The following is a 22,187-nucleotide window of genomic DNA, read 5'->3' as shown; positions in this document are numbered from 1 at the left end:
TACGTAGACGTGCCCATTCCAGATCTCCAAGCTTGGTGGGCGTCCCATTTAGTCTGTCTGTCTTAGCTGTCTGGGCCTTCTGGCTTATAGGGTCGCAGCTCCGACCCTTTGTCGGCCAACTAATCCTCTGTCAGCATGATGGCTTTGGCAAGAGTCACTGGCTGGTGTCGCTGCATCCATTTCTTCCTTCCACCAGGACAGATCTGGATAAACTGTTCTTGAGCCACTGTCTCAGCCACTTGGACTCTGGTCTGGTTCTCTGGTTCCAGCCATCGCCAACAGTAGCCCCAGAGACTTTGGGCTACTGCCCTCGGTCTGGACCGGGGTGGGGATCATTCCCAGTAGAGGCGTCAGCAGTATGTCTCTGGACTGATGCCAGTCTGGTCTAAGATAGCGGTCTTCACTTTCCCATATTCCAAGGCCTCCTAGGGGGTCTAGATTCCAGTAAGCAGACTGGACCAGCTCCATCAGAAGGGTAGCCCAGTGCTCTGACAATCACCATGGGTGACCCACTCGAGTGTCAAAGAATGTCAATGGGCCCCATCTTCATAAGCCCCAGTGGGAGGCCAGTCAAGGTGTTCCTGGCCTCTGACCACACTGGAGTGGGAAAGGGTGATCCGCCCAGCCGAAGTATCATAGAATATCAGGGTTGGAAGGGACCTCAGGAGGTCATCTAGTCCAACCCCCTGCTCAAAGCAGGACCAATCCCCAGCTAAATCATCCCAGCCACAGCTCTGTCAAGCCTGACCTTAAAAACCTCTAAGGAAGGAGATTCTACCGCCTCCCTAGGTAACGCATTCCAGTGTTTCACCACCCTCCTACTGAAAAAGTTTTTCCTAATATCCAACCTAAACCTCCCCCACTGCAACTTGAGACCATTACTCCTTGTCCTGTCCTCTTCTACCACTGAGAATAATATAGAACCATCCTCTTTGGAACCACCTCTCAGGTAGTTGAAAGGAGCTATCAAATCCCCCCTCATTCTTCTCTTCTGAAGACTAAACAATCCCAGTTCCCTCAGCCTCTCCTCATAAGTCATGTGTTCCAGACCCCTAATCATTTTTGTTGCCCTTCACTGGACTCTCTCCAATCTCTCCACATCCTTCTTGTAGTGCGGGGCCCAAAACTGGACACAGTACTCCAGATGAGATCCCAGCATGGATTCACCAAGGGAAGGTCATGCCTGACTAATCTAATCGCCTTTTATGATGAGATTACTGGTTCTGTGGATGAAGGGAAAGCAGTGGATGTATTGTTTCTTGACTTTAGCAAAGCTTTTGACACGGTCTCCCATAGTATTCTTGTCAGCAAGTTAAGGAAGTATGGGCTGGATGAATGCACTATAAGGTGGGTAGAAAGCTGGCTAAATTGTCGGGCTCAACGGGTAGTGATCAATGGCTCCATGTCTAGTTGGCAGCCGGTATCAAGTGGAGTGCCCCAAGGGTCGGTCCTGGGGCCGGTTTTATTCAATATCTTCATAAATGATCTGGAAGATGGTGTGGATTGCACTCTCAGCAAATTTGCGGATGATACTAAACTGGGAGGAGTGGTAGATACGCTGGAGGGGAGGGATAGGATACAGAAGGACCTAGACCAATTGGAAGATTGGGCCAAAAGGAATCTGATGAGGTTCAATAAGGATAAGTGCAGGGTCCTGCACTTAGGACGGAAGAACCCAATGCACAGCTACAGACTAGGGACCGAATGGCTAGGCAGCAGTTCTGCAGAAAAGGACCTAGGGGTGACAGTGGACGAGAAGCTGGATATGAGTCAGCAGTGTGCCCTTGTTGCCAAGAAGGCCAATGGCATTTTGGGATGTATAAGTAGGGGCATAGCGAGCAGATCGAGGGACGTGATCGTTCCCCTCTATTCGACATTGGTGAGGCCTCATCTGGAGTACTGTGTCCAGTTTTGGGCCCCACACTTCAAGAAGGATGTGGATAAATTGGAGAGAGTCCAGCGAAGGGCAACAAAAATGATTAGGGGACTGGAACACATGAGTTATGAGGAGAGGCTGAGGGAGCTGGGATTGTTTAGCCTGCAGAAGAGAAGAATGAGGGGGGATTTGATAGCTGCTTTCAACTACCTGAAAGGGGGTTCCAAAGAGGATGGCTCTAGACTGTTCTCAATGGTAGCAGATGACAGAACGAGGAGTAATGGTCTCAAGTTGCAGTGGGGGAGGTTTAGATTGGATATTAGGAAAAACTTTTTCACTAAGAGGGTGGTGCAACACTGGAATGCGTTACCTAGGGAGGTGGTAGAATCTCCTTCCTTAGAGGTTTTTAAGGTCAGGCTTGACAAAGCCCTGGCTGGGATGATTTAACTGGGAATTGGTCCTGCTTTGAGCAGGGGGTTGGACTAGATGACCTTCTGGGGTCCCTTCCAACCCTGATATTCTATGATTCAATGATTCTATGAGGGCTCACCAATGTCGAATAGAGGGGAACGATCACGTCCCTTGATCTGCTGGCTATGCCCCTACTTATACATCCCAAAATGCCATTGGCCTTCTTGGCAACAAGGGCACACTGTTGACTCATATTCAGCTTCTCGTCCACTGTCACCACTAGGTCCTAGAACTGCTGCCTAGCCATTCGGTCCCTAGTCTGTAGCTGTGCATTGGGTTCTTCCATCCTAAGTGCAGGACCCTGCACTTATCCTTGTTGAACCTCAGATTTCTTTTGCCCCAATCCTCCAATTTGTCTAAGTCCCTCTATCCTATCCCTGCTCTCCAGTGTATCTACCACTCCTCTTAGTTTAATATCATCCGCAAATTTGCTGAGAGTGCAATCCACACCATCCTCCAAATCATTTATGAAGATATTGAACAAAACCGGCCCCAGGACCGACCCTTGGGGCACTCCACTTGATACCAGCTGCCAACTAGACATGGAGCCATTGATCACTACCCGTTGAGCCCGACAATCTAGCCAACTTTCTACCCACCTTGTAGTGCATTCATCCAGCCCATACTTCTTTAACTTGCTGACAAGAATACTGTGGGAGACCGTGTCGAAAGCTTTGCTAAAGTCAAGAAACAATACATCCACTGCTTTCCCTTCATCCACAGAACCAGTAATCTCATCATAGAAGGTGATTAGATTAGTCAGGCATGACCTTCCCTTGGTGAATCCATGCTGACTGTTCCTGATCACTTTCCTCTCGTGTAAGTGCTTCAGGATTGATTCCTTGAGGACCTGCTCCATGATTTTTCCAGGGACTGAGGTGAGGCTGACTGGCCTGTAGTTCCCAGGATCCTCCTTCTTCCCTTTTTTAAAGACTGGCACTACATTAGCCTTTTTCCAGTCATCTAGGACTTCCCACGTTCGCCATGAGTTTTCAAAGATAATGGCCAATGGCTCTGCAATCACAGCCGCCAATTCCTTTAGCACTCTCGGATGCAACTCGTCCGGCCCCATGGACTTGTGCATGTCCAGCTTTTCTAAATAGTCCCTAACCACTTCGTTCTCCACAGAGGGCTGGCCACCTACTCCCCATGCTGTGATGCCCAGCGCAGCAGTCTGGGAGCTGACCTTGTTCGTGAAGACAGAGGCAAAAAAAGCATTGAGTACATTAGCTTTTTCCACATCCTCTGTCACTAGGTTGCCTCCCTCATTCAGTAAGGGGCCCACACTTTCCTTGGCTTTCTTCTTGTTGCCAACATACCTGAAGAAACCCTTCTTGTTATTCTTAACATCTCTGGCTAGCTGCAGCTCCAGGTGTGATTTGGCCTTCCTGATTTCATTCCTACATGCCCGAGCAATATTTTTATACTCTTCCCTGGTCATATGTCCAAGCTTCCACTTCTTGTAAGCTTCTTTTTTATGTTTAAGATCTGCAAGGATTTCACCGTTAAGCCAAGCTGTTGCCTGCCATATTTACTATTCTTTCTACACATCGGGATGGTTTGTCCCTGTAACCTCAATAGCGATTCCTTGAAATACAGCCAGCTCTCCTGGACTCCTTTCCCCTTCATGTTATTCCCCCAGGGGATCCTACCCATCAGTTCCCTGAGGGAGTCGAAGTCTGCTTTCCTGAAGTCCAGGGTCCGTATTCCGCTGCTTACCTTCCTTCCCTGTGTCAGGATCCTGAACTCAACCAACTCATGGTCACTGCCTCCCAGATTCCCATCCACTTTTGCTTCCCCCACTAATTCTTCCCGGTTTGTGAGCAGCAGGTCAAGAAAAACTCCCCCCCAGTTGGCTCCTCTAGCACTTGCACCAGGAAATTGTTCCCTACATTTTCCAAAAACTTCCTGGATTGTCTGTGCACCGCTGTATTGCTCTCCCAGCAGATATCAGGAAGATTAAAGTCACCCATGAGAACCAGGGCGTGTGATCTAGTAGCTTCTGCGAGTTGCCGGAAGAAAGCCTCATCCACCTCATCCCCCTGGTCCAGTGGTCTATAGCAGACTCCCACCACTACATCACCCTTGTTGCTCACACTTCTAAACTTAATCCAGAGACTCTCAGGTTTTTCTGCAGTTTCATACCGGAGCTCTGAGCAGTCATACTGCTCCCTTACATACAGTGCTACTCCCCCACCTTTTCTGCCCTGCCTGTCCTTCCTGAACAGCTTATATCCATCCATGACAGTACTCCAGTCATGTGAGTTATCCCACCAAGTCTCTGTTATTCCAATCACATCATAATTCCTTGAGATCACCAGGACCTCCAGTTCTCCCTGCTTGTTTCCAAGGCTTTGTGCATTTGTATGTAGGCACTTGAGATAACCTGCTGATTGCCCCCCATTCTCAGTATGAGGTAGGAGCCCTCCCCTCACAGACGTTCCTACCTGTGCTTCCTCCTGGTATCCCGCTTTCCCACTTACCTCAGGGCTTTGGTCTCCTTCCCCCAGAGAACCTAGTTTAAAGCCCTCCTCACTAGGTTAGCCAGCCTGCTCGCAAAGATGCTCTTCCCTCTCTTCGTTAGGTGGAGCCCGTCTCTGCCCAGCACTCCTCCTTCATGGAACACCATCCCATGGTCAAAGAATCCAAAGCCTTCTCTCCGACACCACCTATCATCTGGTACCACTGAGAACAGTCTAGATCCATCTTCTTTGGAACCAGTTGAAAGCAGCTATCAAATCCCCCCTCATTCCTCTCTTCTGCAGACTAAATAATACCATTTCCCTCAGCCTCTCCTCACAAGTCATGTGCTCCAGCCCCCTAATCATTTTTGTTACCCTCTACAAGAAGGATGTGGAAAAATTGGAAAGCATCCAGCAGTGTGGGGCCCAAAACTGGACACAGTACTCCAGATGAGGCCTCACCAATGTCGAATAGAGGGCAACGATCACGTCCCTCGATCTGCTGGCAATGCCCCTACCTATACATCCCAAAATGCCATTGGCCTTCTTGGCAACAAGGGCACACTGTTGACTCATATCCAGCTTCTCGTCCACTGTAACCCCTAGGTCCTCTGCAGAACTGCTGCCGAGCCATTCGGTCCCTGGTCTGTAGCGGTGCATGGGATTCTTCTGTCCTAAGTGCAGGACTCTACACTTGCCCTTGTTGAACCTCATCAGATTTCTTTTGGCCCAATCCTCCAATTTGTCTAGGTCACTCTGGATCCACAAAACAGTTTGCATTGAAATCTGGCCATGAAAGTATTTCTCTTAATAGCTTTTCTACAATCCTTTTTTTATAACGCCCCCCAACCCTGCATTCTGGGTCTAACATTCATGGATACTGACCCTTTAAAGCACTGGAGAAATATGTATGACATTGCTTTAAGGGAAAGAGTTTCCTATTTTCCTTCCTAATTATAAGTAATAACATCTAATTATTTTTTTTAGAGCAGCTATCTTTTTCATCTCACCAAGGCCTTTTGAATACAGGTCACAGAATAGGTTAATATAAGCTCCCCAGATAGCTGGCGGTATGGCTGCTGTTGCAAATTCTTTTGCTCATAGGAGTTCTCTGATGTCAGATATGAAACAAGTGATTAGGACTGAATCTGACAGCGAATATCTGGTGAGTTTCTCTTACTGGTAGGATGTTAGCAATCTATGTGGAGACTAATTGAATTATTAGTAACTGTGGCAACAAATGCACCAACATGTCAAAAGCCCCAAAAGTAGAGTATGGGGCAGATTCATCCCTGATGTAACTCTTTTGGCTATAGTAGAGTTATACAAGAGTAGAATTTTGTCCCAAATGTCTCTGTGATTGAGCCACTGAAGGTTGGAACTATGACTATAGCTGGGAACTTTCTGTTCATAGCAGGATCAGCCACAAGGGCAGGAGTGGAATAGACTGATCAATCACTAGCGTTTTGAAATAGAATGGTTTCTGAAAGGATTCTTCCAAAAAACTGCAGCCCCTAGGGCAAGTCATTTGCTTTCTCATTCCTAGTCTGAGACTCTTTTGAGACATTGTCAAACAAATCTTCAAAGTCAGACGTTGTTTGATATCCACTGAGATTCTGTAAGTTCCGACTGATTGCAGTGCAGATGACGATTGCGTTGTCCGAAAGACATGGAATGTCTGCAGCAGCAGGGAAAGCTGTAAAGAGTTTCTCAAACTGTTCACAGTTCCTGGTACATTTTACTTTCTGCGTTTCTGGAACACTTCCTAAGGAGCAAAGTACAGTGAGTTTAAACCATTGAATTAGATCTCTGAATTCATGGAGGAGATACTGTATTATGATGGAGCATACAGACTGCACATGGGCAGAAAAGGGTTAATGCATAGCAGAAAGCACAATCAAGCCTGCCTGCCCAATAGACATTATTGGTGCCTGACCTTCAGAAAGGGCCTAAAAAGGGGAGAGATTGCTCAGTTGTGGTGTACTTCCCACATGGGGAGAGAAGTCTGTGTGGGTAGGACTTTGCCTGGTCAGAGAGTGCCCCTGCAGGGAAGGCAGGCCTGAAACTGGCCTGTCTGGGTTTACCAGGGACTTGCTGATGGTTGTTATGCTGGGCAATGGCAGAGGGCACCTCACTTGAGGGGAAGGGTAGGATCTGAGGCCTAGATCATCAAGATGATTTAGATTCCTAATTTCCACTGAAGGAAATGGAAGTTAGGAGCCTAAATACCTTTGAGGACCTGGGCCTGAGCCCAGAGGACGGGTGTCTGAATAACCTCAGGAGCTGAGAACGCCTTGGTTTTGTTTTGATGTGAAACTGTTACTTTGGATTCTGTTACCCTGGGAGGGGTTGAAGGTTTCTGGTGGTCTAACCAGAGGGCTGAACCAGAAGCAACTAGGATGGGCTGAAGCCCCTTTGGAGGAAAAGGAGTTAACTCGGAATTGGTCCTGCTTTGAGCAGGGGGTTGGACTAGATGACCTTCTGGGGTCCCTTCCAACCCTGATAGTCTATGATTCTATGATTCTATGAGTGAGCAGCTGCAGCACCAGCTGCTGCCATGAGGCGGTGCACAGGTGACCGCACCCAGAAGGAACAGCCTTAGAGGAGCTCTGGTGTGACCTAGAAGAGATTTTTTGCATTGCCTGCTGGCTGCCGAAGCAGGCCTCTCCTGTGTGTACCTCCGTCTGGTAAGTACCTTCTCTGAGACTGATCTCCACTGGGGACAAATGAAAACTCTATCGTACTGGGGGCATGCAATGGGGATGGGGAAGGGAGAGGAAGGAAAGTCTGAAAACCCTTGGGTGGAGTTGTGTTAACGGCAGAGTCTGTAGCTACCTATTCTGTGTTCGCCGTAGGATTCATGTGGACAGCATGAATCATTAGATATGCTTTAAAAAAAAAATACAACCGTGAATGGAAACTAGAAAATCCACATCAATTCCACCAGTCTGACACCAGAACCACAATTTATTGCTTCCTTTAACTGGGGACTGTGGTTCCCACATGCTCAGAAAGACTCTGGCATTTGAAAAGGATTCGAATCCACAGGCTCTGCTCAGCCGGGACCCTGCACGCACTTGCACTCTTGAAATGCTGCAGGCTGAGTGGGAGCAGAACATTTCTACCCTGACTCCGGCCATGCCCAGATTCACAATGGGGCCATTCCTCACTCCTGCTGAAACTATGCAGGGGGGCTCTGTGGTAAAGTCTGTGGGTCAGGAACATCATCCATAAATTCATGGCAACTATGCAGATTACTCCTGGTCCTGGCAGGGCCAATCTAAAATGGGACAGGGCCTTACCTGGCAGGGCCGGCTCTAGGCTTTTTTGTGCCCCAAACAAAAAATTTGCTGCCCCAAGCTCAGGTGGGGCTGGGGCTCGCAGGCGGCGCGGGAAGCAGAGGAAGTGACATCATCTTCTCCCAGCGCCTGCAGGCCACCGTCTCCTAAGTACAGGAAAATTCTCCGCTGGGTCACAAGGTTCGGCTGCCCCTCCTTCCGTTTAGGATGTCCACATGGGGTAGCCCTGGGGTGGCTGGAGACAGCTTAAGTCTTAGGCCTGGTCAGCAGCTTATACCGCCTTTCATTCATTGTGTATATACACACACACACACATATTATATATATATATATATATACACACACACACACACTCCCCATATCCTGATACATCTTATTTAAAAATAACCTTAATTCTTTATACAACATAAAGGCTTGAGTAGCCAACTTTAATTTGTGTGATGATTTTAAAATCTAATAAAATGTTCATGAAACATTTTTCAGTTTTTACTATGGTGCCACACAGCCCACCTTCACCCTCACGGTCTCACCCCCTCATTGGTTCTGACCACCGCCCCGTAAATTTGAACACCCCCTCTTCCCCCATTTCAATTCCTGGGGAAAACACTGATTATCACACATGTAAAAACTCCAATTTCTAAATACCTTCAGGTCCTAGGACCATAATGCAAGTACATGTAGAATGCAGAGGTATCCTTCGGTGGTCCGGGGGAATTCTTAGACTGTTTTTGCAATCACACAGGGGAGTATCCTGTCCGCTCAGCAGCTCATATGGGACCCCTGTCCCTTTGGCGGCTCATAAATTAGGGAAGATTTTCACTCATTCACACCCCAGGAAAGGGTCTACTGGGTTACAGGTTTCACCGACTAGCGGCTTAAGTCCGGACCTGGTCAGCGGCTCATAAGTACAGAAAAATTCTCCGCTGCGTCACAAGGTTCGGCTGACCCCCCCTTCCTTATAGGATGTCCACATGGGGTAGCCCTGGGGTGGCTGGAGACAGCTTAAGTCTTAGGCCTGGTCAGCAGCTTATACCGCCTTTCATTCATTTATATACACACAGACACACACACACATTCCCCATATCCTGATACATCTTATTTAAAAATAACCTTAATTCTTTATACAACATTTCCCTGACTTGAGGTGGTCAAAACCCCTCAGCACCGATGCATTAACCTTCTTGAGTGCGTCAAGACCACTCCTCAGTACCGCATGTAACTAACCTGATTGAGGGTGGCAAAACTAAACCCTCAGTACCACTTCAAACTACCCTTGCTGAGGGCGGCAACAGTTCCTCAGTACCGCTTTGCATCTGATCTTCTTGCTTAATCAATAAGTTTGCATGGCAGAAGCCCCAAACTGACAGGCGGCCCCCCGGGCAGTCCTCCTCCGATACCCCAATAGAGATTTCAAATGTCTCTTACCTCTATTGTGGCCCCATGGGGTTCAAAGGTGAACGGTCCACAGTAGTTGTCGCTGACTCAGCTGGGCGTTACCATACGAGTCATGGCACCAAATTGTGGAAGAAATTGCAGTCTTTACTTTGGTTGCATACAATAAAGATTAAACAGCCGCATCTTGTTTATATGTATTCCTTTCTGGTCTCTTACTTTTCTCAGCAGCTTCTGCTACAGTTTATGTTCCATTTTTATTCAACACAAGGTCAAAACAGCATCTCTTACAGCTTTTCCACTTGCTTCCCACTCGCCCAGGCCCTGCCTTAAAGTCTCGTGTTATTAGAGTTAGAGTTGGCCTGACTCTTGCTCTGTTCCTAAGAACACTAAGATGTCTGCATCCAAATCCCCTTTATTCCCTTTTTTACTTCCAAAACAACTATGGCATCATCTAGCTTCCCAATTTGGTGTTTGATAGGCTTTATCGCCTCCACTCGACTTTCCCATCATATGGCACTCAGTGGTTTCTGTGTCAGAGAGGACGTTCCCAGATGTTGCTTCAAAATTTGCCATCTATGAGTTGATGCAGAGAAAAATACATAGATGCTTTGAATTACATTAAACAATTTAGCAACCTCACTAGAAGCTGATGCTGCATCACTGACCACCAAGTTCAATGAATGAGAACTGCATGGGACAAAAATAGCTCGAGGGTTTAACTCTCGGATCCGTGTCTGCACTCCTGTTCTTTCCTCTCACGTTGGCACCATTATTGTAGCCCTGACCTCTCATGTCAGCTATCGCAATTCCCGTATCTTCCAGCTTTTTAAGAAGCACATCAATGCCAATAAATTCTAGAAAATGCTCTGACAGTCACCATTGCAGGGACATTTTCACTAGGTTCTGTTGCTGTTACAAAACGCACCATTAAAGTCATTTGTTCCATATGGCTGATGTCAGGTGTGCCGTCCAGAATAACAGAGTAATATCGTGCTGACTTCAGATCTGCCACAATCTTCTGTTTGACTTTTTTGTTGCCAGTAACTGTATGGTCTCATTTTGAATGGTTTTTCCAAGGTAGTGGGGTGTGTGCCACGACTTGGGTGGTGACTCTTCTTAGATGCTCCTGGAGTACAACATCAAACTCAGCCATCAGCTCCACAATTTTCAGGAAGTTTCCATTGTTTGTCACATACAGCTGATCTGCAGTGCCATGCAGTGCTAGGGTTTGGGTCGCAAGCATTGTCACAATGGCAATGAGCCTTTTCAGAATATTTTGCCAGTAAAGAGACTCTGACACAATCTATGGTGGCCTTTAACCTTTAGCACTTACCTCTGGGTTACCAGATAAATTCCACAGGTAAGAAGTGTTCTTAACATGTAAACTTAGAGAACACTCTTGTGAGACTGAACCAGCAGGCTGCGTGACCTGAAAACAACCATTAAGGATATATTAGCAGAGTATTGAAATGGTAAACAGGGTCATTGCTTATAAATAATTAGCAAAGCCATGTTAAATAGACCAGAGTCCTTGAAATGCAGGCCTATATTGTTAGACAATCAAGGAGTTGATACTAATTGTATTTATCTGTGTTTACTTGTATCTTGTTAGAGGTTTAACAATGTGATCTAACTAGCTTCTAGATGCTAAACTTCTGTTCCTGTCTACAATGTTTCACTACTATATTCTATTGATTCGGAGATCAAAAGGGGATATTAACATTTAGATGGAACTTGTGGTCTAATATTATTGACTTAATTTCTCTTTGAAATTTTTAATAGACAATCTGTGAACCATTTGAATAGTTAACTGCCTTATGCTAACAAATGTAATAGTTACCTGTGTATGCCTAGGAAAGAGATTACGTCAAAGCAACAGTGTACTTTGCCTATTCTTCAGCCAAAGAGAGCCTGCTGTGATCATTCGCTGACAAGAGACAGACAGCTTTCAGCTATAAAGAAAGTTGAGGGCCTGATTCTTGCTATTCCAGATCTGCTTAAACTTTGTCAGGAAAAGTCTAAATCCATAAAACTGAGGTCTCCAGATCTACTCTGGATTATCCCTGAAATTTTCAGGGCAAATTTGAACAAACTCTTCACTTGGATTGCCTGTTGGATTATAACCCTTTAAATTAATTCTAGAAGGATTTTTACAAATCAGCAACTTCACCATTTCCTCTAGGAAATTGACCTAAGTAGTCTATTCATATCTGTATGTATAATGATTTTTGACCTTAGCTATTCTCGTTCTTTTCTTTATTAATAAATCTTAGATGTAGTTAATAAGGATTGGCTGTAAACATGTATTTGGGTAAGATCTGAAATATTCGTTGACCTGGTGGGCAATGTGTCTGATCTCTTGAGATTGGTAGAACTTTATGTATAGTGAATAAGGTTTTCAGTAACCTTCAGTGTATCAGACTTGGCTGTCGAGGTGGGAGCCAAATGGTGGATTGCTGAAAGGGACGGTGTTTTGGCTTCTTGCTACCAGTAAGATATTATAGGAGCTGTTTGGTTGCTGGTGTGTTGAATCTAATTATTAGAATTAACTACCAGTTTTGGGGATTGTCTGCCCTATTCTTTGCAGCTTGCCCTGGATGAGCATTCTCAGTACAGCCCCCCCCCCTCCCCCCAGTGACTGCCCTCTCTGCTCTCTAGAGCCACTGCAGGTAAGAAAGGATGCAAAGCTGAGAGCTCCTCCAGAGCTCAGGCCCAATCCAGGACGAGGCCGTTTCTGATCTTCAGGATGACTCAGTACTCATGTCTTCTTGAGAAAAGGCAGGAACACTGGTCTGCCACACTGTATAGCTATGGCCATGGCGTGGCACCACCATATTCATGGTCACTTTTATCCAGTTCAAAGGGAAAAACTGCACCCCTCACTTATCCTCGTCTAATTCATTTAGAAACACCTAGAGCCAACACTGAGTTGGGCTTTGAGGGTAACAGTTCCAAACAGCTGAAGCAAGCTACTTGTTCCATTGTAAGAGCCGCAACTTATGTCCTGCTATGTGTCTGCACAGGATGGGAGAGATTCTTAAACTGGGGTTGCCAGCCCCAAAGGGGTCCATGACGACTTTCTCAAGTGTCCACCAAATTCCTGGGGTTTCTCTTTAAAATCTGTGTATTTATCCATATTTGTAATCCATTACATTGCAGGAGGCATCTGGCTTGCCTGGCAAACCAGAGCTGTGTCTCTGTACCTGATTCAGTGGTTCAAATGCAACCCCACAGCCATGCTTCTGTCCTCCCAGCTTTCAGTGCAGTAGGGTGTCCTTCCCAAGTGCGTTGCCTCGTTCTGCTGGGGCTGTTTCCTGTGCACGGTTACTGAACGCTGTGGCGCATACGGAGGCGCTATAAGAGAATTGTCTGGATTCTCCCAGGATGCAGTGACACAAACAGTTATTTGCAGATGCAAAAGCACAGCTCAGTCATGGATGTGAGGCAGACAAGCTGCCGAGTAGATACAATTCCCCCATGAGTGTTATAACCAGGTCATGTAGTGTCATAGACGTGTGGGTAGACTTGCCGTGTGGACAGAGGCTAGAAGTTTATAGGTTTTCAATCTGCTGATAATCCAACCTCCCTTCCCTATCTACATTGGAAACTAGTCCTGTTGGGACCACAGTGCAACAGCTTAAATAGTTTCATCTTGTGGAGTCAACAGAACATACCCTATGGTCAAACCATGCTACAGTTGTTGACAGGACCAGTTTCCTAAACAATGTTTCAAACATGGATCATTGTGTTCTAAAATGATAAGTGTTGTAACGGGTGTACTGGTTGATGGTTGTATTGGAGTGGAGATGGACCCTAGGAATCCATAGTCCATTGGGATATAGCATGCTCAGAGGCGATGTACCATATATATGGGATGGTGTGAATGTGCCATTGTCATACTGTTTTGCTTGATGTCTCAGGTAAGACAGGCAGGAGCAAAGAGGTTGTCTCATAACTTAGGATAAAATTTTGTCAGGGATATTTTTTGTCAGGTCATGGGCAAAAAAGAAAAATTCACAGAAGCCATGACCTGTCCGTGACTTTTACTAAAAAAGCATCCCTGATAAAATGGGCATCTGTGGGTTCCCACACCACCCGAAGCCGGCAGCTGTGCAGCGGCTAGGAGCCACCTGCAGCTGCTGGGGGCTGCGGGGCTCCCTGCTGCCCTGTATCTCCGGGAGCTCGGGGGTTCCCCACCACCACCCACAGCAGCCCGGATATGCAGGGTTGCCCTGCCTCCTGGGGCAGCCAGGCGCTTGGGGGTTCCCTAACCACCAGCAGCTCCGGGGTCCCTACCGTCCCCGGCCACCCTGCAGCTCCTGATCACTGCAGCCTGAAGTCATGGAAGTGGCTGGAAGTCACAGATTCTGTGACTTCCACGACCTCCCTGATGAAATCATAGCCTTACTCATAACCTCTCAATGCTGCTTTCCTCATCACCCCTCATGAATCTGGATAGTGAATGATGCAGGGGAAGCTTCTCACATTTTCCACTCACAGGGACTTCTTTGCTGTTCATGATTTCACGGACACCCTAGACCTGCTCTGACTCTCCAGAATGATTATTTCTACTTCCCCACCTGTGAGTTCTGGTTGCTGTGGTTGAAATACTGGTAGAAATGTAGCCCCACCTAGTGGCTCAAGAGTAAAAGACCAGAATCTAGCAGGTCTGCTGCATGGAAACTTCTGATTCCATCATCCTCATAAATCAATTCCATAGCTTCTTTCATGTGATGGTCTGTTACATGCTGTACCTCAAAGTAGCACCCTGGTACCCCCATATTCACTACTATGATAGGATGTAGCAAGGAGCTATGCCTCCCTCCGAGATTGACCTGATGCGCGGAGCCAGGAAGGCCATGCCCTGCCCTCTGGAAGCAGAGGGGTCAGACAGGAAGAGGAAGTATAAAAGCCCGGCCCTGCAGCTCAGTTGGGCTGGAGTCATCAAGGGAGACAGATGCATCCCATTTGCTGCTGGAGCCTGAAGAGCACCCCAGCCAACCAAGGGCTAGATTATTTGCTACCCCTACGCAACCCTGACTTCTCTACTGCTGTGCCCAACCTGGGGGCCTGCACACTAGGAGCAGCTAATTCCCATTTTTAGATCACCCTTGCAGGTGCATGCCAGTGAGGAGGCGTGGCCTCCCTCAGAGATCGACAAAGAGGAATGGCCACACACTCTTACATATGATTATGGTATGTTTTGTGTAAAGTATGCCTTGTGAGGTATCATTTAAAAAGTCTTGATCTGTGAAACATTACTATCCTGTTGAACTGTGGGTACTATTAGTGTATGTGAAGTTATGAAATATTTCTGTAGGTATGTTACTGAAATATGCGTTAAGTGGGAAATGCCCACAACTAGCCCTTCGCTGGCAAGAAAGGAGCAACTAACATTGACAAGACAGATTTACAGTCAGACATGTGTTGATGGCCCATCGAGAAGATCCACTCTCCCAGAGACTCCTCAGAGTGGGCACGTACACAATGAGACTACCTAACCCCCACGTCACAGCAAGGATCTTTCTAACACCTGGAGAAAAAATATAAATGAGGGTCAATGACCTCACCACCTGTCCTCTCTCCTCCCACATCTCAGCACCTGAAAGATCATTTGAAGGACAAAGACTTTGAACTGGGGAGATTGGTCCCAGGCTGAGAAGTGAATTCAGACTGTATTAAGAACTGTAAACTGCCTGGAACATCCAGTGGGGTGAGAAAAGCTGTTTGATTCAAATCTTGCTTAGTGTGTTAAAATTAGAATTTAGACTGATTCTATTTTTATTTCTTATGTAACCAGCTTTGACCTCTGTGCCCAACACTTCTAAACATTTAAAATCTCTTTCATTAATAAACTTATTTTAACGTTTTTCCTTACCAGTGAGTTTGTCTGAAGTGCAGAGGGAATCTGCTCTGGTTACAAGGGATGGTGCATGTCTGCTTTCCTTTGCAGAAGTGGTGAACTAATTAATGAGCTTGCACTGTTAAAGAGAAAGTCTAGAGCAGTGTAAGACGGTACATTTCTGGGGTGCAAGGCTGAAGCCTGGGGGGATTTGCTGGTGTCTCTCTGTATAATTCATGAATGGCTTATAGAGCATTCATGCAACTTTGCTGGGTGTGTCCCTGCTTATTGCTGGTTAAGTGATCACAGCATCTGGAGGGGTTTTGCTGTTCGTCACTAGCGCAGCACAGGGAGGAGAATTAAGGGAGCACAGCAGTCCCACAGTTCCAGATTGTATCCCGGGGATCCCATCACAAGGCCTCAAAGCATTTTACGAAGGTGGGTCTGATGATCTCTATTTTACAAATGGGGTCAGAGAGGCTACTAGTAATCTGCCCAAGCCACACCGCACATTTGGGCTTAGAACCCAAGAGCCTTGACTCCAGTGTTGGCTGCACCAGATCACTCTGCTTGGCAGATAAAGCAAGAATGGCAGAGCTGTAATAATAACAGAACCTTGCACTAAACCTCCTGTGCTAACGGTCAGATGGTGCCATGAAGGCCCAAGCTGTGTTAGGTTTGGTGTGGAAATGCTGTCCCACGGGAACCCCGCAGGTAAGGGCAGTGTATTGCACAATGCCTCCAGGACCTCCTGGCCACACAGGGGTAACATTCCACTGCTACCACCCCTTAGGAGGATGCAGCATACACTCCTCCCCATGACCAGTCCGCGTGCAAGAGGGTGTAGAAGCCGGTTCCCTCCTGCACTATGTACAGTGGCTTGCAACCCTGGGGATGCTAGCAGGGAACAGTCCCTGAACTCAGGAGAGTGAATGTAGTGCTGATCGGGCAGCCTCGCAGAGTGAAGCTCTTCAGTTAAGCCCAGAACAAATAGAACACAGGCTGGACCCCCCTGTGGATGGTTTTCAGTCTGCTACATTGGACCAACCACTGAATCCCATCTACTTCCAAGCCAACGAGGGCCAAACAGCATCCAGGGCCAGATTTCCAATTAGGCACAGTAGGCACGTGCCTAGGAGCGCCAGCATTCTGGGGACCCCTAAAAGTTGAAAGTGGTTTAAAAAGTGAATAAGTACAGCTCCCCTGCAGGCGACTGGGCTCCGGGCGCGGGCTGGTGGCCACCCACCACGTGGGGCTGGGCAGGGCGGCTGCTGAAGGTACTGGGAGCATCCCAGCCCCTTTCCAGTGTCAGCCACCCTGCTGCCTCCACCCCATGCCAGGGAGAGGGGGGAAGGAGAGGGTGTGGCCAGCGCCCCGTTCACTTGCATGGGCACAGCCAGAGCGCAGCTGCCACAGCGAGCTGCGGGAGGGACAGAAGACACCTGGGGACCACTTGCCATGGGGAGAAGTACAGTCCACTCCTTGCGCCTCACCTGGGTGGCTCAGGCTGGGAGCGCCACACATGGTGGAAGGCCTCAGGCCTTCCCGGGGAGTCACTGTTTATATTTTGTTTCATTTAATTTATTACAGAAACTACAAATATCAGCGGTAGGCAGGGCACTGAAGTTGATGGCAGCATCTAGACCTTTTCTCTTGTTCTGGCTTCTCAGGCTGACTCCAGAGATACAGACTGGCTGGCTGCCCTCCTTGTGGGGGGGAGGGAGGGTGCCAAAATCCAGCTACTCTAGGGCCTGAAACCTGTGCTGAACCTCCCTACCCCTGACGTCCACCACTGGGGGCACTCTGGTTTATAGCTCAACTCTTCTGGGACCTGAGACAGCTCAATAAGGAACATGGGCTTTGCAGAGGAACTTCTAAAACATGCATACAGCTTACTCATAGGCCAAGAGATACAAATCTAGGCAAAACAACTGAATGCAATCCCCTCCTCACCACTCCTGGGAGTCCTTGGGCTGGATCCATGTGCACAACTCTTATTGTTTCAGGGGGGATGAAATAGCAGATCAGAGTCATTAGTGAGCCAGTAGTCCTCGACTGACACCTGGGTCACTCTTCCTGCGTTATTTCTCCATAAGGTGAAGCCCCTCCTTCTCTGGCCTTGTAATGTATCACAACCTGCCTAGGTGCAGACCAGGTCAAACAGGCTCCCAACACAGGACACCAAATATGACCACATTAGAATCAAGTGTTCTACTCCACAATGCAGGTTACAATCATAGTTTCCTAGAAATGCAGGGCTGGAAGGGACCTCAAGAAGTCAACCAGTCCAGCCTTGTGAACTGAGGCAGGACCAAGTAAATCTAGACCATCCCTGAGAAGATGTTTGTCCAACCTGTTCTTAAAAACCTCTAATGATGGGGTTCCACAATCTCCTTTGGAAACCTATTGCAGAACTTTACCCTTAGAGTTAGAAATTTTTTCCAAATATCTAACTAAATCTCCCTTGCTGTAGGTTAAGCCAATCACTTCTTTTCCTACCTTCAGTGGACACGGAGAACCATTGATCAGCAGCCTCTTCATAACAAGCCTTACCATATTTGAAGGCTGTTATCAGGTCCTTGCCCCTGCCTTCCTTTCTCAAGGCTAAACACTCCAGTTTTTTTAACCCTTCCACATAGGTCAGGTTTTCCAAACTTTTAATCATTTTTGTTGCTCTCCTCTGGACTTCATCCAATTTGTCCACATCTTTCCTAAAGTGTGGTACCCAGAACTGGTGTAACCATGTGCAGGCTCACCAGCAGCACCTCCTGCTGGTCATCTTCAGGAATTAGCTTTCCAGCCTCTGGAGCACCTTCTTCAGGCCGGTGTCTCACCTTGCTGCTTGCTCCTGTGACCCTCCCAGGACCCCAGTGCCCTTTTCACTGGGTGCTTCCCCCGGCAGTACCCCTCAGTTCTGGGTCTCCCCCTTCCAGGGAACCCCCCACCCACTATCCCTACCTCACCTCGGTCATAGGCTCCTGCCAGTCACCAGCTAGCCCCCGCACCCTGGGGCAGACTGCAGTATGAGCCACTCATCACAGGCAAGGGGGTTTGGACCTGCTGCCTCTGCCTACCCATGGCTGCCCCTGCAACCCCTGTACCTAATAGGCCTCCCCAGGCCTGCAGCCTGGGGCTTTGCTAGGCTAGAGCTCCCCAGCTCCTTTGGCCTTTCCCTAGCCCTGCTCCAAACTAGGTCCTCTATTCAGGTCTCTACAGCCAGGTCCCTCCCTCCCAGAGCTAAAGAGAGACTGTTCTTCTGCTCCTGGCTGTTATAAGGCCTGCTGGGTCTGTTTGGGGAGTGGCCCCCAGCTGCGGCTGCTCTGCTAATCAGCCCAGCTCTTCCCCTGCCCCAGCCCTCTCCCAGGGCTATCTTAAACCGCTCTGGGCCCGAGCAGGTGTCCGCCCCACTGCAGCTGGACACAGTACTCCACCTATGGCCACATCAGTGCTGAGAAGACTGGGACAATTACTTCCCATGTCTTAGGTACAACAGTCCCATTTATACACCCCAGAACAATATTAAGCCTTTTTCGCAGCTGCAGTACATGGTTGTCATACTCCATTTGTGTTCCACTATAACCCCCAGATCTTTCTCAGCAGTAGTACTGCCTGGCTAGTTATTCCCCATTTTTTAGTTGTGCGTTCGACTTTCCGTCCTTAGTGTAGTACTTTTATCACTTGTCTTTAGTAAATTTCATCTTGTTGATTGCAGACCAATGCTCTAATTTGTCAAGGTCATTTTGAATTCTAATCCTTTACTCCAAAGTGCTTGCAACCCCTCCCATCTTGCCATCATTCACAAATTTTGTAAGTACACCCTCCACTCCAATATCCATGTCATTAATGAAAAAATTGATTGGTATCGGACCCAGGACTGACCCCTGCAGGAGCCCCCGAGATACACCCGCCTAACTGCTCTTTGAGTATGGTCCTTCAACAAGTTGTGCACACACCTCATAGTAATTTAATTTAGAACACATTCAGAATGTCATCTGGGACTGTGTCAAAACCTCATTAAAATCAAGATATATTACATCTACTGCTTCTCCCCTATCCACTAGTTCCTGTCAATGAAAGAAATTAGGTCGGTTTGGCATAATTTGTTCTTGATTAATCCATGCTGGCTATTCCTTATAGTTCTATTATCCTCTAGGTGCTTACAAATTGATTGTTTAATAATTTGTTCCAGTATCTTTCCTGGTATTGAAATTAAGCTGATTGGTCTCTAATTCCCCTGCAGACAACAGACATCACATTCCAGTACATAACGGGACAACAATCCAAGAGAAGTACGTTTGGATTTAAACATCACCCTGCAGAGTTTTACAACCCACATGCTAGCACAGGAGAAGCAGGCAATGAAAGTCATGAGAAGCTCGCTGTAAACAAAACCAGACTGGCTAGTCTCATTTTGTTGTTCAAAGCTAGGGTGACCAGACATCCTGTTTTTAAAGGGACAGTCCTGTATTTAATCCCTCCTGCGGGTGACCCAACTTTTTCTTAATGGGAAAATTGTTCCGATTGTTTTGTTTCCCCCTCCCCAGTACTGGCGGGTTCTACTGCTGGCTGGATCCCCGCTCACCAGCTGCCCGCCAACCATTGGCGGGTGGGGGGTCCAGTGGCTGACAGTTGGGGTGGGTGTGCAAGGCTGGTGGCGGGGCAAAGATGCAGCACATGGGGCCGGCCACTCCCTGTGCTGGTCCGTCAGCGCAACCCCATGTGCATGCCGGCTCCTGGTCAGCAGGGCCTCGCCCCCGTCCATTTCCGGCCAGCGCTGGCTGCACACGGTGAGCTGCGGTGGCTGGGGAGTGCAGGCAAGTGCCAGGCAGCGGGTGGGCACATGGCATCTCTGCTGCCCACTCATTGGCTCTTTGCGTTCTCTCCCTCTTGCTGTCCCCTCCCTGCTCTACCTTTTTGCCCCCTTCCCCCGAGCCTGCTGCTCCTCCAGATGCCCCCCGGTGGGGCAAGTCCCAGTCCCAGTGCTGTGCGGAGAACCAGCCCCTGGGCGGAGTGCTCAGCTCACCAACAGTCTGGCCGGCAGGCTCCTTCCCTCCCCCACTGCCTCTGGCTGAGCCTGCGCCCCGGGAAAGCTCAAGTCCCTCCGGGGCAGGGTGCTGGCCAGGAGGAGCCGAGCCCTGCATGCACCAAAGCCCCACACAGTGCTGACATTGGGAAGCCTCTCCACCCCTCAGCTAAGCTCTGGAGTTGGGAGTGGGGGGAGCAGTTTCTGCCTGTTCATGCCCTGAACCTGCAGGCTCCAAGGCAGCTACCTGCAGCTTAGCACCCTCTTCACCCACCCTTCCACTCCTGCCCTGGGTCCTGCCCCCACAAGGAGCACAGGGCTGCTCTGTCCCCTAGGTATCCTCTCCTGCTGAGCCACCTCTCTGGCCAGGTTCAGTGAAGCCCCTGCAGTCAGGTTCCCTGGGCCCTGGTGCACAATGTGCCTTAGGGCTTAACTCCTTCCTGCCTGCGCTGTAGTCAGATGAAGCTGGTTTATGTCCGTGGCCAGCAGCAGCCTGGAGGTGTTAGCTGCCTTTCGACACTGTGCAGGCAGAAAGGGACAAGCTGCTTCCGACCACACTCAGGGCCGGCCCACAACATTTTGGCACCTGAGGCAGGGAGCTCAAATGACGCCCCCCATGCCCCCTCGCTTCGGTCAAAACTTTGAAAGGTCTCAATTCTGCCTTCTTCCTGTTCTACTCCTCTCATGGTGCTACTCTGCCACCTACCCCGATAAAGGAGAACTAACAACTTAAAATGCCTTGTTCAAAAATTTTAAGTAACACTTCACTTTCAAACGCCTGAACAGCAAATGTAACTTTTCTTGTCTGGCATGTTTATCTGTTTGAATAATCAAAGTGGAGCTTTCCGTGCCTTCTTGGTTGCAAAGATTTGAACTGCTTCCTGCTGAAGGTCCACAGTCTGGGCCAGCTCATGCTCTGTTGAGATGGTTGCAAAGCCGATCAGCCTCTCCTGTGTCATTGTGGAGCGTAGATGTGTTTTTCTTAACTTCAGCTTGGAGAAGCTGCGTTCTCCACTGGCAACTGTTACAGGAAGTGTTAGAAGTACACGCAGAGCAACAAAAGCATTTGGAAAGAGGGTGGTCATCTTATTTGTACACATATTTTCCAGAACAGCCTTTAAATGTATCCTGAAAGGGCTTTCAGTTCATCACCTAAATCACTCGCATCAATATCGTGCCTGTCATCATGTGTCAACACTGTCTCTCGTGCCCTGCATTGCTGCTGTAGGTCTTCTTCTTATAGTGAGGAGTTTTGGAATATCATACAACATCCTAAATATACTGCTGTGTTCCTTGAGCTGCATGAAACGTTCTTCAGCTGACTGTATTGCACAATCTAGCACCTGGTTAAAGAATTCAACTTTGAATTATTAGTTGGGGTGTCTTACGGGATTATCCCATGCCAGGTAATCAAAATCTCTTCTTCTTCAGTGACTCTTATATTCCTGAATGGGTGGGAAAATAGCTTCAGTGTGATATTCCTCTGCCAACTTCTGTCCACTCTTCAGAATGTTTTGAAATCCCTCATTTGACCGGTAAGACTGTAGGTATGACTTTGCTTTGTCCAGTTGTTCCATTGCTCCAGATATATCAAGGTCAACACCTTAGAGTCTCTTGCTTACAACATTTATTTCAAACAGTATGTCATGCTACAACACTAAGCCACACAGAAATGTGAAGTTATGTATGTTTCTGCTGATTCCATTTCCCTCTGCCACTGTTCTCCCACGAACAGTTCCTGTCATAGCATTAGCCTCCATAATGGCAATAATAATATTGGAAAGAGTCCAGTGGAGGGCAACAAAAATGATGCGGGGAC

This window comes from Lepidochelys kempii, chromosome 12 (genome assembly GCF_965140265.1).
Source record: "Lepidochelys kempii isolate rLepKem1 chromosome 12, rLepKem1.hap2, whole genome shotgun sequence".
Classification (NCBI taxonomy): domain Eukaryota; kingdom Metazoa; phylum Chordata; order Testudines; family Cheloniidae; genus Lepidochelys; species Lepidochelys kempii.
Note: the sequence above shows the minus strand (reverse complement) of the source record.